Source organism: Gorilla gorilla, chromosome 5 (assembly GCF_029281585.2).
Source record: "Gorilla gorilla gorilla isolate KB3781 chromosome 5, NHGRI_mGorGor1-v2.1_pri, whole genome shotgun sequence".
NCBI classification, from domain to species: Eukaryota; Metazoa; Chordata; class Mammalia; order Primates; family Hominidae; genus Gorilla; species Gorilla gorilla.
The window spans coordinates 64261474-64276616 of record NC_073229.2 but is presented as its reverse complement, the minus strand read 5'-3'; the positions used below and the strand labels follow the sequence as shown (position 1 = coordinate 64276616).

The 15143-nt window shown below is 39.0% G+C and overlaps 1 protein-coding gene across 3 annotated transcripts in view; it reads left to right on the top strand.

Annotated features, from left to right (window-relative positions):
* Positions 1–15143, top strand: part of RCAN2 (regulator of calcineurin 2) — a 273335-nt gene that overhangs the window by 1236 nt on the left and 256956 nt on the right. Inside the window, exon 1 of one of the 3 annotated variants that reach the window (XM_019029381.3) lies at positions 10321–10536. The exons of the other annotated variants lie outside the window; for them this stretch is intronic. The gene's annotated coding sequence lies outside the window, so the exon portion shown is untranslated. Of the gene's footprint in view, positions 1–10320; positions 10537–15143 lie in introns of those variants that run through there. 3 annotated transcript variants of the gene reach the window in all.

Sequence of the window (15143 nt, the reverse complement as noted above, 5' to 3'; positions counted from 1 at the left end):
GACTGAGGCTTAGAGAGGGGGCTAGAAGAGACTAACTGGATGCAGAGAGCAAAGAAGATCGAGAGATCCCTTCTTCCCAATGCAGAGGCTGGGGAGGGGGTAGGTGCACTGAGGTGCAGCGGGCTGAGAATTGTCCTGCTTGGGATTAGCGGCCTTGGGTCATCTAAAAATAACTTCAAGTTTGAAAAGTGAAATGGACTGGAGCGCAGTGTGCCGGGTTCGTCCTGCCTGTGGGATGCTTCGCTCCAGAAGTCACCAGAGGGAACAGGCAAATCCCAGCCGCCTGATCCCTCGGCCGCCTCCAGGTCTCGCTGGTTTCCAGGGTGCCTCGGTTTGCCTTTTAGTTAATGATTTATTCTTCGAGGTACTTCTGCCTATTTCTTATCCCAAAATGAATTATAGCAGAGTGCATGCTTTGAATCTTTCCTGTTTCTTACAATGGGATAGAGGTGTTCAACTGCCAAATGAAGTTTAAGTCTCAGTTTAGTAAAAACAAAAGTTTCTGGGATTCCTTTAATATGCATTCCCACAGTTTTCCACAATTGGAGATGAAGGGATGTCACAGCATTCCACCTCACACTTCTGTCTCCCTTCAGCCAGAATTTCACTCAACTTATCATGCAGAGGGGAGGCTTTAGGAAATGTAGGACAACTTTAACAGTGCAACTCAAGTTTCACACCTTTGTTATCCTTTATTACATCAACTTCAAAACGAAGAACAAATGTACCACAAGGTACCACGCAACACTTGCTAACCGGCCTCTGCATTCTGGGGGCACAGTGAAGTTGGAAATACCCAAAAGCTGGAAAGGATCAAGAGGCAGGTCAGCATTGACTGTCAACTAGGCAGGAGAGTGAGCATTTGGCTGCTTTTCAGTGTAGTCTTTGATTTTCTTTAGCCTTAGAGCTATTATATTAAGTATGATCAGCCATTGAGTTCAATTAGTCTAAAATGTGAGTTGCACTTTGCATTCAAATCCACTGCAAATCAAATCAGCATTTACTGAGCATCTACTACCTGAGTCCAGTCCATAGAATTTTGTGAGGGAAAAGTGTTCTCATCTAAAGCTACATGATTCTGAGAGCTCTCAAAATGCTTAGTGTGTGCAGGTCCTCCAGAACTCACCTAAATTTGGGAGGGCATGACTCTTTCTCCAGTGATGAACGTGTAACAGACAGAAGTGGAAACTCGAGAGCTTTCTCATTTGCAAGTGCACATCACGGTGTTAAAAACCACTTCTGTAATCATTTGCAGACAGTCATACATATCAGAAATTCTTTTTATTGAGATTAACATTGACAATCACCGAGGTCTCATTTTCCTATTTTACATTCTGTAGCATCCACTCGATCAATTCAATAATTATTTGTTGAGCACCTCCTGTATGCTTTGTAGGTCCTGTGCCAGAGGCTAAAAGAATGAGGCCCATGCCTCCCAGAAATCAATTTAGCAGAAAAGGAGGAGAAAATAAATGGTAATGATTCAACATCATGAGTGTTTAATGAAGACAGAAACAAGTTTAATGGGAGCCAACAGAAGAAAGAGTGGAGGGAATCTGGAAGAGTTTAAAGAAGAGTTTACATTTGGTCTGGATCCCAATAGGTGGTAGGAGTTGTCTAGAGAAGGGGCTGGGTGTTCCACACTGAAGGAACAGCACACACACATGGCAGAAAGGTCACATTTAGAGGACACCTACATGTTCTGAGGGAAGACAGGAATGTTTAGAAAGTTTTCACTGAGGCTGGATTGTAAATATACCCTGCTAAGGAGGAGAAACCATGTGGCCCTTAATGGTAGGAATGATTTCATCTAACTTACATTTTGCAAAAGTGACTTTGGAGGCGTGAGGAGGTGGGGTTGCAAAAAGGAATGAGGAGACTTTAGACCATTGGAGTGGCACAGACCAAAACAAAACAAAACCCGCAAAACTTATGAAATGTGCCTGAACCAGATGGCCTGGAGGAAAGAGAAGAGATCTATACAGAGCCATTTCAGGGGGAGGATCAGTAGCACTGGTCACCAAGTGGTTGGTGGTATGGAAGGAGAAGCTTAGATGTCTAGAGGACGGTCAGGCTTCTAACTGAGGGAGTAAATAAGAAGAGACTTGAGAAAGATGGAGAATTTTTATTTTGAACAACCAAATGAAAATGTTCAGTAGGCACTTTTATTTTCAAATGTAATTTCTTCATTTCTGGTGCTAACCTTCTACTGATCTTACTTCTCTTCATTTCTGAGACTGTGTAAGGTTGCTTTTAGAGAAGAAGGAGTGACAAACTTAATAGCAGGAAGTTGCTTCTACCTTTATCCCCAAAAGTGGTAGTATGAACTCAGTTATTTGAACTACTACTAGTGGTAACAGTGATAATAATAATGATAATATCTAACATTTATTCAGTGCTTACTACATACTGAACACAAGGAAGTTAGAACTGTACGTGGTTTATCACATCTGATCTTCCCACTAACCTTATGAGGCAGGCACTATTGTTATTCTCAGATGACTGACAAGAAAACCAAGGCAAAGAGAGGATATCTTGCGTGGGTCACACAGTTTGTAAGACGTGCACCTAGAATTGAAGCCCAGGCTCTGACCAGCATTCTGAATTACCAATGTGAATTAATAGCATTAAAATAATTCTTTTTTATCCTGGAATGTGTTTTTTGCCCTAGGTTTGGATATTTTTGGCTGATGCCACAAAAGAGAACTGGACTGAGTCAGGAGTCCTGGCTTTTGACTGGGCTCTACACCTGATTTGCTGTGTGATGTTTGCAAAGTCACATCCCATCTCAGGCTTTTGTTATTTTAAACCTGTATATTCATGGAACAAGAGGTCGGTCAGATGCTCTCTTGGGAGTGTGACATTCTGAAGTCTTGCTGTTTGCTTTCTCAAATTCTCTGCTACTAGAACCATTGGTTTGGGTTAAGGTTGTACCTGTCTGGTCACTTAGAGGATAGAAATACTTCAAAGAGGATTAACACAAATGGTGGCTTCTCCTTAATAGTTTGGTGTGAACTGATCCATTTTACAGAGCTAATGGGAGTGCCTGAGGTTGGGGAAGCATGGTCCTGGAAGGGGAACCCTGCCTGCCTGGGCACTAAAGTAGAGGAATCTCCATGGTCACTTACCAGTTTCTTTTCTTTAGACATGTTACTTTAACTCTATGAGAGTTTCCTCATGTCTGAGAAACTGGGGCAATTAATGCACATATTGTGAGATTATTGTGAGGATTGAAGCAGTACTATAAACCAGGCACCACATACAAGTCCGTCTCAGTGAAGGTGCTCAGGAAATGGAGGTCCCACCCTTTGCCGCCAGGGTAAACGACATATAGAAAGGGAAAGGTAGAGTGTTTCTGAAGACAAAGTTTCCTACTTCATAGCTTTGATAGGGGCCACCTCTTAGTTGAGTATCATCTATTTATCTAAGAAAGAAGTGTATGTTGGTAGTATAAAAACACACAGCACATTAAATAACTTCCACAATGTGCATCTCTCAAGTATTCATTAATAGGTTACCTTCTTAGAGATAAAGAAGCGTCAACATTCCACAACACAGAGTTTTCAATTCTTCTTTTGCCAGCTTTTAAGGAGGCCAATGTTGTTGTAAATAAAGAAATAGTATTGCCAAGGTTGGTCATACTGGATTCTATTTTTATGGCATAGAATATAGAGGGGACAGAATGATTTTCTGTTCTGTGTGTGTCTGTGCACAGATATATGCTTTGTCTTCCTGAAGAGTTTTCTGCCTCTGCCTGTAAAGTGTTCACTGTTCTTGTGTCTTTTCACTTGTTACCAACTCTAGGTGTCATATACTGTAAGTTAAATTAATTAGTTGAGGAATATTTTTAAAGATGGAAGCAGCTTTAAACTCAATGGAAACTTCAAAAATCCCTTAAAAATGATAAAGTGAGTGACCATGAATGGTGCTTCCCAGAAGTTAAAGAAATGCTTCCAAATACAGCTCAAACTCTCTGCAGTTCAGAATGCCCACAGAAAATATTTTTTATAGTATGGATGGAAACAGCCTTATTTTCATATCTGATCTTCTATATTCAACTTACTGTAAGACAAGGGATGAAATTTTGGAATCCTAAGCTTTGGAATGTATGCATAAAAAGACATTGTAATGGTAGCTATTGGACCCAAAAAATGTATTATTTTAGAGCTAGGTCCTAGATTTTATTACTGTTTCTTAGTTCTTTGTGGGAATAATTGCTTTATTATATCATGTAACTGAGATTTGCCTGTTCCAAAATATTATAATTTCTCTGAAGACTTGGACCATGCCTTAGTACTTCTCATACAGTGTTGGGAATGAAGTATAAAGAGCATGGACTTGGCATGAAAAAGCCTGGATCTGAATCCTGGTGCTGTCATTTCCCTGCTATGTGACCTTGAGCTTCCCATTGACCTAACAGTCATAGGAACTGGCATTTGTTGAATGCTGCCCCTGTTCCAGATGCTTTGCTCAGCATGCTACATACGTTATCTCATTTAATCCTTACAACAACTCCACAAGGTGGGTATTATCATCACTATTTACAGAAAAGCACACCCTGAGGATCAGGGGGAATAAGCCACTCAGTGCCGGTTCTCTGAGTTGCAGTTTTCTTATCTGTACAATTAGGAAAATAATACCTAATGTCCCCACTTTACAGAGGTGTGAGGGTGATGTACTATGAGTTTGTGAATGTGCACAGAAAAATGGAATGCTCTGCACAGATGTTGAGGATGATTGTCACAATAGGGACCTACTGATAACAAGAAATCAATTGTAGGTGGGCCTGGTATAGTACCATGGCTGTGAGAAGAAAGATGTCCAATGCATATAAAATACATTTATATAATGCATTAAGAATGTTGTATTTCCTTGCCCTGTTCTTTGGTACAAATAGCTTGTTTTTTTGGGGGGTAACTTATTTGTTGTCAGTACCAATGTGGGTTAGGTCAGGCCAGGGCTGATCAGGACATGGAACTGGGTCCAGCTGGTGAAGGGGGAAGGAGACTGTGGTTTGAAGAGAAGAGGTATTGCCAGAGGGGTGTTTTAGTATAAACAGAGAAGGGTGAAAGTCAAAGCCAAGGTCGAGGAAAGGATAGGCATGATGTGGAGCGCAAGAAGGAGTCATGATCAGGGTTTACATCAAGTGTGGGTGACAGGCAGAACATGGAGTCTGCTCGTGAAGGCTAGAAATATTTTCCAGTGTCTGCTGAGGCATGTCCACTCAGCAGGAAAACAGGGACCCTCTGCCCTGAAGTTTTAATGTTTTTTTTTTCTTGGACATATGTGCTTTCTAGAAAAACTTTGAAAAGCACAGGAAAGTATAAAAAGAGAGAATTAAAATAACACATATTACCATGAGCAATTGACAATTACTATAAACATATTGATGTACTTTTCACTTTTTATATGCATATTTTTATAGAAATGGAATTATAACTGTGTACAGAATTTTGCATTCTGTGCATTTCACTGAAAATTTAAAATAACTTTCATATGAAGCCAATAATCTTTTTGAATATTTTTCTCATTAGCTGCATAGCATTTCCACGCATAATTTTATCGTAATTCATTTACACTTTCCTCTATTGTTGAACATTCAGATGGTTCCCAATTATTTAAGATATCATATATGCTACCTTGATAAACATCTTTGAGCACAATTTTTTTCTATGTTTTGGATTATTTTCTTAGGACAGATTGTTAGAAGTGGAACTTTTGGCTCAAACAGATAGACCTTCTTAAAGCTTTCTCTGTATACTGACATTGCTTTTAATTGTTTTTTTAGCGGGTTATACTAATGAACTTTCCCACAAGCAATGCAGGAGAATACAGATGTCACCTCTGTCCTTCTTGTAAGCACTCTTTTTGGTGAAGATAAGGGCTTGATGGTGTTAGTGCTTTCCAGAGATAGCCCCTACCCTGGAAATATTCATGCCTAACAATTGGTTCAAGGAAGTTAGGCTTTCTTTTAGGGAGTTGAAGATGAATGGGTGGGGATCTGGTAGATTCAGCATACATGAGTGTTTGTAGGAAAGTTGATTTCTGTGGATGGCTTCTCTCCTGATGTTTCTGTTATCAGTGGCCTGGCCCATGGATACAGCAGCGTCAGTGAGACCTGACTGCTGACAGCTGTCATCACAGCCTGCTGATCTGCTAACGCGGACTTATGCCAAGTAGAATAGAACAAACTCTGCTTATGTGAGAACGGCTTCAGTTTGCTTCTTCTGGGCTTCTCAATTCAGCAAAAACAGTTTATAAATCCTGAAAAGTTATCCTGAAAGATATTGACAGCAAATATGGGCACTTATTTGCATTAGTTCTGTTGTTGCTTTAGCTGGTTTTGACCAGCTCCCCTTCTGCTTTTGGGCAAGCTTCAGACAGGCAGGTCTTTGTTCACCTACTCAATGAGACACGACGCAGAGAAAACCGTTTTGAATAAATCACTAAGATAACCGTTGGAATCTTCTTAAAAATCACTTAAATGGTCATTTTTCTAATTTGATGACTATTCAAATTAGTCTTTTCAAAGAAAAAAAGGCTCTACATTTACTATTAGGCTACCATATCAATTATAGTATTTTGATTATATTGACCAATTTATTGAGGTAAACAGCCAATTTGAATTATTTTCCCCCATAAATTTGTCTGAAAGTCAGGCTAGATTAATTTAATTGATTATTTATTTTGACTTCTGTAACTATTAAAGCTAAAACTCCAGTATCTGGCCAAGACAAATTAATGCTCAGTTTATACTTCTCTTATGAGGTTTAATAATTTATCAAGAAAGAAATTATTTATTTGATTACAGATATCAGCACCTGAATTTTGAAATAGCAGTGTAAATTCAGATAAATTAATGGTGGTTCAAACAAAATTTTATTTGCTCAACAGCAAAATTTCTTAGCCTTGACAAGTGAAAACTAATAATTCGTGAATATGTTACTTTTGTCCTGCTGTGGGCATTAATATTTATTTGACCTTTTATGACATACGAGCAAGTATTTATTTTAAAAAGTGTCACATTTTGGTCAGGAAAGATATTTAGCAACTGGCATATCACAAAATGTGTTTTTTTGGTAGCTTTTATTTTCTTATTTCTCTGTCTCTTGGTGACTTCTGTTCTGCCCATTACACTTCAAAATTTGACAAGGTAAACAAAAAAAAATTTGACAAGGAGACATTTAGGTGATGCTCTGAGTTGAATTACTTGCTCAGTCAGATTTTCAAAGGCTGACCTTCTGACCTTGTGTCTAAGTGCCACAACACATGAACACTGTGGGGATTCTTGACTTGCACCCTGGATGCTGGTTTGGTTTCAGCCTCCTGAGATATCATGGGTGGGGAGAGGAGATTTCCTTCCCATTCTGTTTGTAATCACACTGGGAGGTTCAGTGTCTGTTGTTCTGGAAGGTTAAGAGGGCTATCATAGCCCGTACGTGTATGCAGACTGATTTGGAAGGGTCAGCTCCAGGTGGAGGTGAGATGGAATGGTAAACCTGAAGAGCTTCCTGTGGCTTCTCTGGATCTAAATTACCTTCATCGAGCCAACAACTACTTCCTTCAGGCTGTATGAAAACTGCTGAGATAATTAAAGTGGAAACTAAGGACATTAAGAAACTTAGAATGTCTCTAGATGGGATCACTTATGTCTAGTGTAATTTTCGATAGCTTACATGGGACATGGGGCAGTCCACAGTGTGCTTGTGGGGAAATCTAGGTGAGCGGTTTCCCCTGTGCTCCTTCCTACCAGACAGCTCCCAGGAAGCCATATGGCAAGCACTGAAGGGAATGACCATGTATGATTCATGGAATGACCTTTAGGGTCTCCAAAAGTAGAATGCCCAAATGTGGCAGCTCCTCATAATGCTTTCAGTTTTGTTCCTTAAAATAGCCTTTAAAATCTTATGCTTATACAAAGATGACTATTTATCAAAAGACTTTTGTCTTGGGTGATAAAGATTAAACATATGCCATGCTTTTGGTGCTTTTTACCCTTCATTTAGCCTCTTCCTCTTAGCTCAACCATTATGATGTCCTCACAACCTCTCCTGGCTATTGGCTTACAGTTCAAGCCAAGGTGTGATACTATGAGAAGGTTATTTTATCTGAGTAAAATTAGAAATATCTTAATGGATATTCATGAAAACTAATCCTAGGTAATTTTATGACAGTATAACTTTCAAGGGCATATCTTACAGGAAAGAAAATCCAAATAATAATGCAGGTTAGAGACCTTTACCTAACTGGTGTTTGGGACCCGTTTCCATTTATCTGGGAGGCTGACATGGTGGATTTCCCAACAGACCACAACAGCACTCCTGCCACATTTCCAAAAACACAATCCCAGATCATGGCAGAATCCTCCCTTTCACTATTTAGGGACTTTACCTTTAGCCTCTGTTTTCATTCTTCTTCTCTCACCTCTCTCAATGATCCTAGGGCTTGAAAACAAAGAGATATTATTCCTTTTCCAAAAAAGGGGACTGGTATTCAGATGGCAGAATATATACACATAGCTAAAGGATATTAAATTTAATATCCTTTAATATTAAATTAATATTATTTTTAATATTAAAAAATGTATTAGTCATTTGAGGTCAGTTGATGAGCATCTAACCTTGGTTCTTTATCTAGAAATGGTTCTTTATCTAGAAATGGTTCATAATCTAGTTTGGTGAGAGCTTATCTTTAAGATAACAGTTTTTTCCCCAAGTGTTTTTTACTCAGTTTTTATTATTCCTTTTTGGATCAGCCAGTCCTTTGAGTGATTTTCCAAAGTACCAAAATTATGCCTCTTCTTGCTTTTAGATTTTTTCCTATTGAGATATTTATATGCAGCCTTTATAGTATCCTAATCATTGCTTAAACACACCATTCCTATACCTCTTTCTTTATCCTAGGGTTGGTTTATGCTAATATCAAGATGAAGTTATTCTCAAATTGTAGGGTTTCTGTCATTCATATCTATTGTCAATCATGGCAATGTAAATGCTGCCAAATATATGCATTTTTTTCCTAGTTGCAAATTGACTTTTTATGGTTACTTATTAGAGAACCCCAGGAGGCCAATAGTAATAATTGAGACACAGCTGCAAGAGACCAGATATTACTTCTTCAGCTTCCTATTCTAACAAATAATGCACCACCAAGTTGTTTATAAATAAATCAAAAGTCTTTGTAACAAATAACAAACTAAGAAGCAAATGCATACAATTTTCAGATATGAAGAGTTATAGAAATGTGAGATATAATAATAATCAGAGTAAGAATTGTTTTACTAATGAGAACCAATTTAGAGAACACTGCAACTATATAAAATTATAATTGGATTTTCTCCCATCTCTATTTCTTGAAATTCAAGTCTTTCTTCAAATTCCATCTCTTTTATATTTCTTCAATTCCTGAGCCCTCAGAAGAGCCATCACTCTTTGTTGAACCTGCATTTATGGCACATCCATAGATAACCTATATATCTTATTCACTCGTATATTTCATTAATTCATTTACCTCTACTATGAATCAGGTGTGCTGACCACTAGGGTATAAAAACCAGTAAGACATAATCCCCATCTTTAGGGAAATTAGAGTTCAGTAGACTTTAAGTTTCTTACTTGTTTATCTACACCTCCCTGTAGACAATAAGTGCCCCCAGGGTGAATGAAGACTGCACCTACTCATTCATCGCCATGGCCCCTGCTACACTCATCACTATGGCTTGCATATGGCGGGCACTCAGTCAGTGGTAAAATGAACTGACTATCCATCATATTTATTCTAAATAATTCAGAAACACAAACTTTAAGATATCAACACCTTCAAATGTCTTTAAAGCCTTTGTTCTCTTAACACAATTATTAACTATAAAAACAAGTGGCCAGGCGCAGTGGCTCACGCCTGTAATCCCAGCACTTTGGGAGGCCGAGGCGGGCGTATCACTAGGTCAGGAGATCCAGACCATCCTGGCTAACACAGTGAAACCCTGTCTCTACTAAAACAAAAAATCAGCTGGGTGTGGTGATGGGTGCCTGTAATCTCAGCTACTCAGGAGCCTGAGGCAGGAGAATGGCGTGAACCTGGGAGGCAGAGCTTGCAGTGAGCTGAGATCGCGCCCCTGCACTCCAGCCTGGGTGACAGATCGAAGACTCCGTCTCAAAAAAAAAAAAAAAAAAAAAAGTAACTCTACATGATAAGTTTGTCTAGTTTCATTTTGCGTGGGTGAATAGGTTTCTTTCTTCCAGAATGTGACCTAGTACCACATCTCTGTGACATAACAAAGCACCAGATATGACTGAGAGCAGTGTCTGAATTTTTTATAGGCAGACGTATTAAATGCTTCTTCTGTCTGAAACTCAAATTATTTTGAAATGCTTCTGTTTTGGTAAGATAGTGCATTCTTTCTTCTTTTGTGGAACTTGGATACAAAGCAACTGAACAAGAATAATTGTGGATATTTATTGAGGACCTATTAAGCACCAAGCACTGGCTAAAGACCCCACATGTTATCACATATTGTCCTCTCGACAAACCTGTGAGGTAAGTTCTGTTTTCATCCTGCTGTTCTTTAGATAAGGAAACTGAGGATCAGGAAGGTTGAGTTACTCTCCTATAATTATACTGGTAATAAGTGGGAAGCCCAGACTCACCAATGGTCTCTTTGTCACCACAGCCCACCATTCTTTGTCAAAGTGGGATTTGTAAAGGCATTTGTGGGGCCCACTTTATAATGAATAATACTGCTGCATGGTTTTGGTGCCTGAATTTGTGTTTTTTATTTGCAATCCAGTTTGTCCAATGCTATTTTAGTAGCCGTGGGCTTATGGGAATGAACAATGGACTTACGTAATTTGCCTCAAGTGAAGGCTATATGACTGCGTGGCACACTGGTCCAGTATGTTTAGTTTTGCTGTGGATAAAGAAATGTGGCCAGGCACGGTGGCTCACACCTGTAATCCCAGCACTTTGGGAGGCTGAGGTGGGCAGATCATGAAGTTAGGAGATCAAGAACATCCTGCCCAACATGGTGAAACCCCATCGTTACTAAAAATACAAAAATTAGCCAGGCATGGAGGTGAGTGCCTGTAGTCCCAGCTACTCAGGAGGCTGAGGCAGGAGAATTGCTTGAACCCGGGAGGCAGAGGTTGCAGTGAGCTCACGCCACTGCACTCTAGCCTGGGTGACAGAGTGAGACTCTATCTCAAAAAAAAAAAAAAAAAAAAAAAGAAATGTGAGACAGACCCTACTGCACGGCAGGTAGTGGGAGCATTCCGAATCCCAAGACACCTGTGTTGAGGTTTTCAATATCATAGCCATAATGAAAATGGAGGGTTACTTTTAGGAAAACGTCATCATCTGAATATTAAGTAAATGTTCATTTGAATGGAATTGGTGTTACACTTTTGTGGGTATTTGGTTAAAACTTTTAGTTGGCATTTGATGATTTTAGAGGAGCCGAAACTATAAGAATTTTTATGTTTGTATGTATTTAAGTATCATTACAGTAAAAGCCATGTAAGTCAAAATTGGGAAAGGAGGCATTCTAAATTGTTTTTCCTGAAAAGGATGCTCTGTACTCAGTTTTTCAAAATTGAGCATACTGAATTTTTCTGCAATACCTAATGAAAATCTTCGATGCAAAAAAATGATTTCACACCCATCAGGGGTCTGGCCTGCCCACTGTAAGTCTTTCTTGAGAGATAAGTCATTGATATTTCCTTTGAACCTGTAAATATTATCTGGGACAGTAAAGGTCTGACCTTGGGTGAAACTCTCCATTGCTGAGGTTCTCTAATGCACCTTCAATTGGCCCTGTCTGTCAAGATGCTTGTAGATTCTTTGTCATCCTTTGTCCTGATTCTGATAACTCACAGTTGTATGCACATCGCCAATTGTTCATAATCGTTTTCTTATCACCACCATAAAGATTTGTGAATTTGGGCTAGGAAGTAGTACCAGCCTCACTTAAGCAGAGAAGATAATGACAATATACTGGAATTTTAAAAGCTTCTGGCTTAAAAGATCTCTCAGTCTGTCCAAAATGACTACATTAGTTACTTTTGAGTAAAGAAAAAGCAAGTCCCTGTTAAATGCAGACATGGGAAGAGGAGGTAGTATCTGACAGCATATTTATCCTTAGTTCTTCGGTGTTGCTTATGACGAATTTCCAGTAAGACTTTGGAGCACTAGAACGGAGGACAGTGAGGTCTGATAGAAAGGGAGGAGAAGCTCATTGTATAGCATGTGGACATAGACATGTGATGGGACTTATGAGTGAAGAAGGAGGAAACCAGGAAGGAAAGGCTAGCTTAAGAGCAGTGCCAATCCTGGATAGCCCAGGGCCATATTGTAAAAGAGGGGACTTTTTTTTCTGTGCATAATGTACTTTTCTTCTGTTATTTACAATTTCAATAAAGGTTTTCTATTTTAATAAAATATGTAGAATTGTGTTATAGGTGTTTGTTGTTGTTATTATATCACTATCATTGTTATTATTTCCCAACAGCCTGCATGATACAGAGAGATTATCACTGGGTTCACGGAGTGGGAAATTCAAAGAGCTGGGCTAGATGGGCTGTGATTTTCTTGTGAGAGATTGGGCTTTCCCTTAGTAACACTTTGGCCTCAGTTTTCTAGTTTACATCATTAAAGTATTGGACAAAATGATCACTGGAGTTGCTGCCAGCTCTTTCATTCTTTGTATCTTCTAGTCTTTGCAAGAAATCATCATAGCATCCTTGGAATATTTCATGAAAATGACCAATGGTAGTTGTGATTATTATTTTAATGCTCATCTTTCATGCAGAGCTATTCTTAGTTAAAGACTATGGGAATACTTACTTTTGTCACCTTCAGTGAGAGAGGTATTTGATAGCTTTTCAGGGCATCCTTAAGATTGAGCCACCAGCTGATCAAACATTTGCATATACTTAGAGTTAGCCATTTTATGGTAGGAGCTTTTCTGTTCCTTTCTCTGAGTTTGCTTTTAATTATACTGCCTTCTGCCAGGGTACTTCCACCCTAGAGATGGCAAGATGGATGTGTCTTACATCCTTGCTGGGTCTTCAACTGACAGAGGGGAGAAAAGGATGGCATCGATTTTTGTAGGAATTGGTAACTTGACGTTATTTTTATACTTTGTTACAACTCTGAGTGTATTGTCTGGCAAATCTCTTTTCAGTAAATAATATTTGTATTAATAGGTAACACTTATCTAGAACCTATTTTGTGCAAGGTATTACTTTAAACATTTTACTCATAAAATGACATCTGATCCTCATAATATCTTCATCCACATTTGACAGATGAGGAAACTGAGGCACAAAGAAGTTAAATAGCTTGCCAAAGCCCCACAGCTGATAAGTGGCACAGCTGGAATTCAAAGCCAGGCATCAGCACACAACATCTGTGGTTTTTATACAATTTGATTCTAGCTTTTATGTGTTACCCAAAAATGTTAGACTCAATTTTATCATTTTTATAAATTGAGCCTTGAAGAGCTCACCAATAATTTTATCCTAAAAATGGATCAGCTCATATGTTTTGCCCCTGCTTTTCTGTTTTTCACTTTTTATGTCAGGTAAATAAGCTGTTAGAAACCAACAGAGTCCATGTATCATTAAGTACCAGAGTTGGAGAGGCAGAAGGGGAGGATTCTAAAGGACATGATGAACAGCCAGATAAAGAGTTACATAGAGTGAGGTTTAGAAGGGCCCTAAATGCAGGAGCTTCTGTCCCCCTGCAAGTTGAGATGTGCCACCCTCCTGGCCCATGCTTGTATTCAGGAACCTGGAAGCAATCCAAACTCTGTTCTTTTATGTTTTTTTGGAGGATTCATCATTCAGGTATGATTGAGTACATGATTGACCACTGGTGATCAACCCAACCTTCAGTTCCTTTCTTTTCCTTTGAGGTCAGAGTTGGGGGACCGAAAGTTTTAACCCTTTAATCTCACAGTTGGCTCACCCTGGCAACCAGCGCCTCATCTTGCAGTTATCTAGGGGCTTTCCAAAAATCTCCTGACTGAAAGGGGCTTGCAATGAGTAAGAGAAGACACGTTCATCTTTCTTGCCGTGTAACTGCTGTAAGCTGTTTAAAAAACCTAGAACAAAAGACAAAATATTTTCACAAAAGATACTCCTATTACTCCTATCACTCTAATCATTTAGGACATTACAAGGATTTCAGGAGCTGTGAGCCAGGAACCTTGGACAAAGACAAAAATATATGTTTCCTTTTATATCACAATATCACAGCATGATACAAAGAAACTTCCACCTTCAGGATTCTATCTAAGAGGGCTGGCACCATGTTTTGTTACTCACCACTATGTCCTTCATGACTAAGCATCTTGCATGTAACAAGCACTCATGAAGTATTATTGAAATTTTTGAATAGATTGGATGACCGTTGATAGCATTCTAATTATGTTATTAATATTCAGTGGATTATTTTTTACCTAACCATAAAAATAATGCTACATAGCTTTATGGATTATTTGTTTCACTTCATGCATGCCAATTTACCAAAAAATATTGCCTTCATTATTTTGGCCTAGTGGGATGGAAACATCAAGATTCAGGGGGTCTTCATTCTCGTTCTGATTCTGCTGTGCTAGCTATGAGACATTGAGCAACTGAGCTTCAGTTTTCTACTCTGTAAAATGGGGATTATAATAACTGCCCTGGTCATCTCATAAGGCTTGTGGAGGGTCAGATGGCATAAAAGCTTAGGTGACAAAAGATGAAAGGCATTACTATTCCCAGCATCACCCACTAGTGCATTCCCATTATCTACTACCCCTTCTTCACCAGTGTTACTTAGTCCACCTGCATGTTCCATCTTTGGCTTCAAACTTTAAAAAAGAGTCCATGAGAATGTCTGTTAAATGAACACTGGAAAAGAGAAAGAAGACCCATTTTGGGTGATTCATGACATCACCATTTGACCCTGAAAGCTGTGAGGGCAGGGATCATGGTTGTTCGATTTGCTTTGTTTTGTTTATCAAGAGCATGGTAGACCCTCCATGATTGTTTCTTGAATGAATAAACATAACTCCTGACTTCCAGTATTAGATCATAGAGTCGAGTAGCCATTCTGTGCTCTATGAGGGTGGAAGCAGCAGTCACCATCAGATGCTGGAGAGT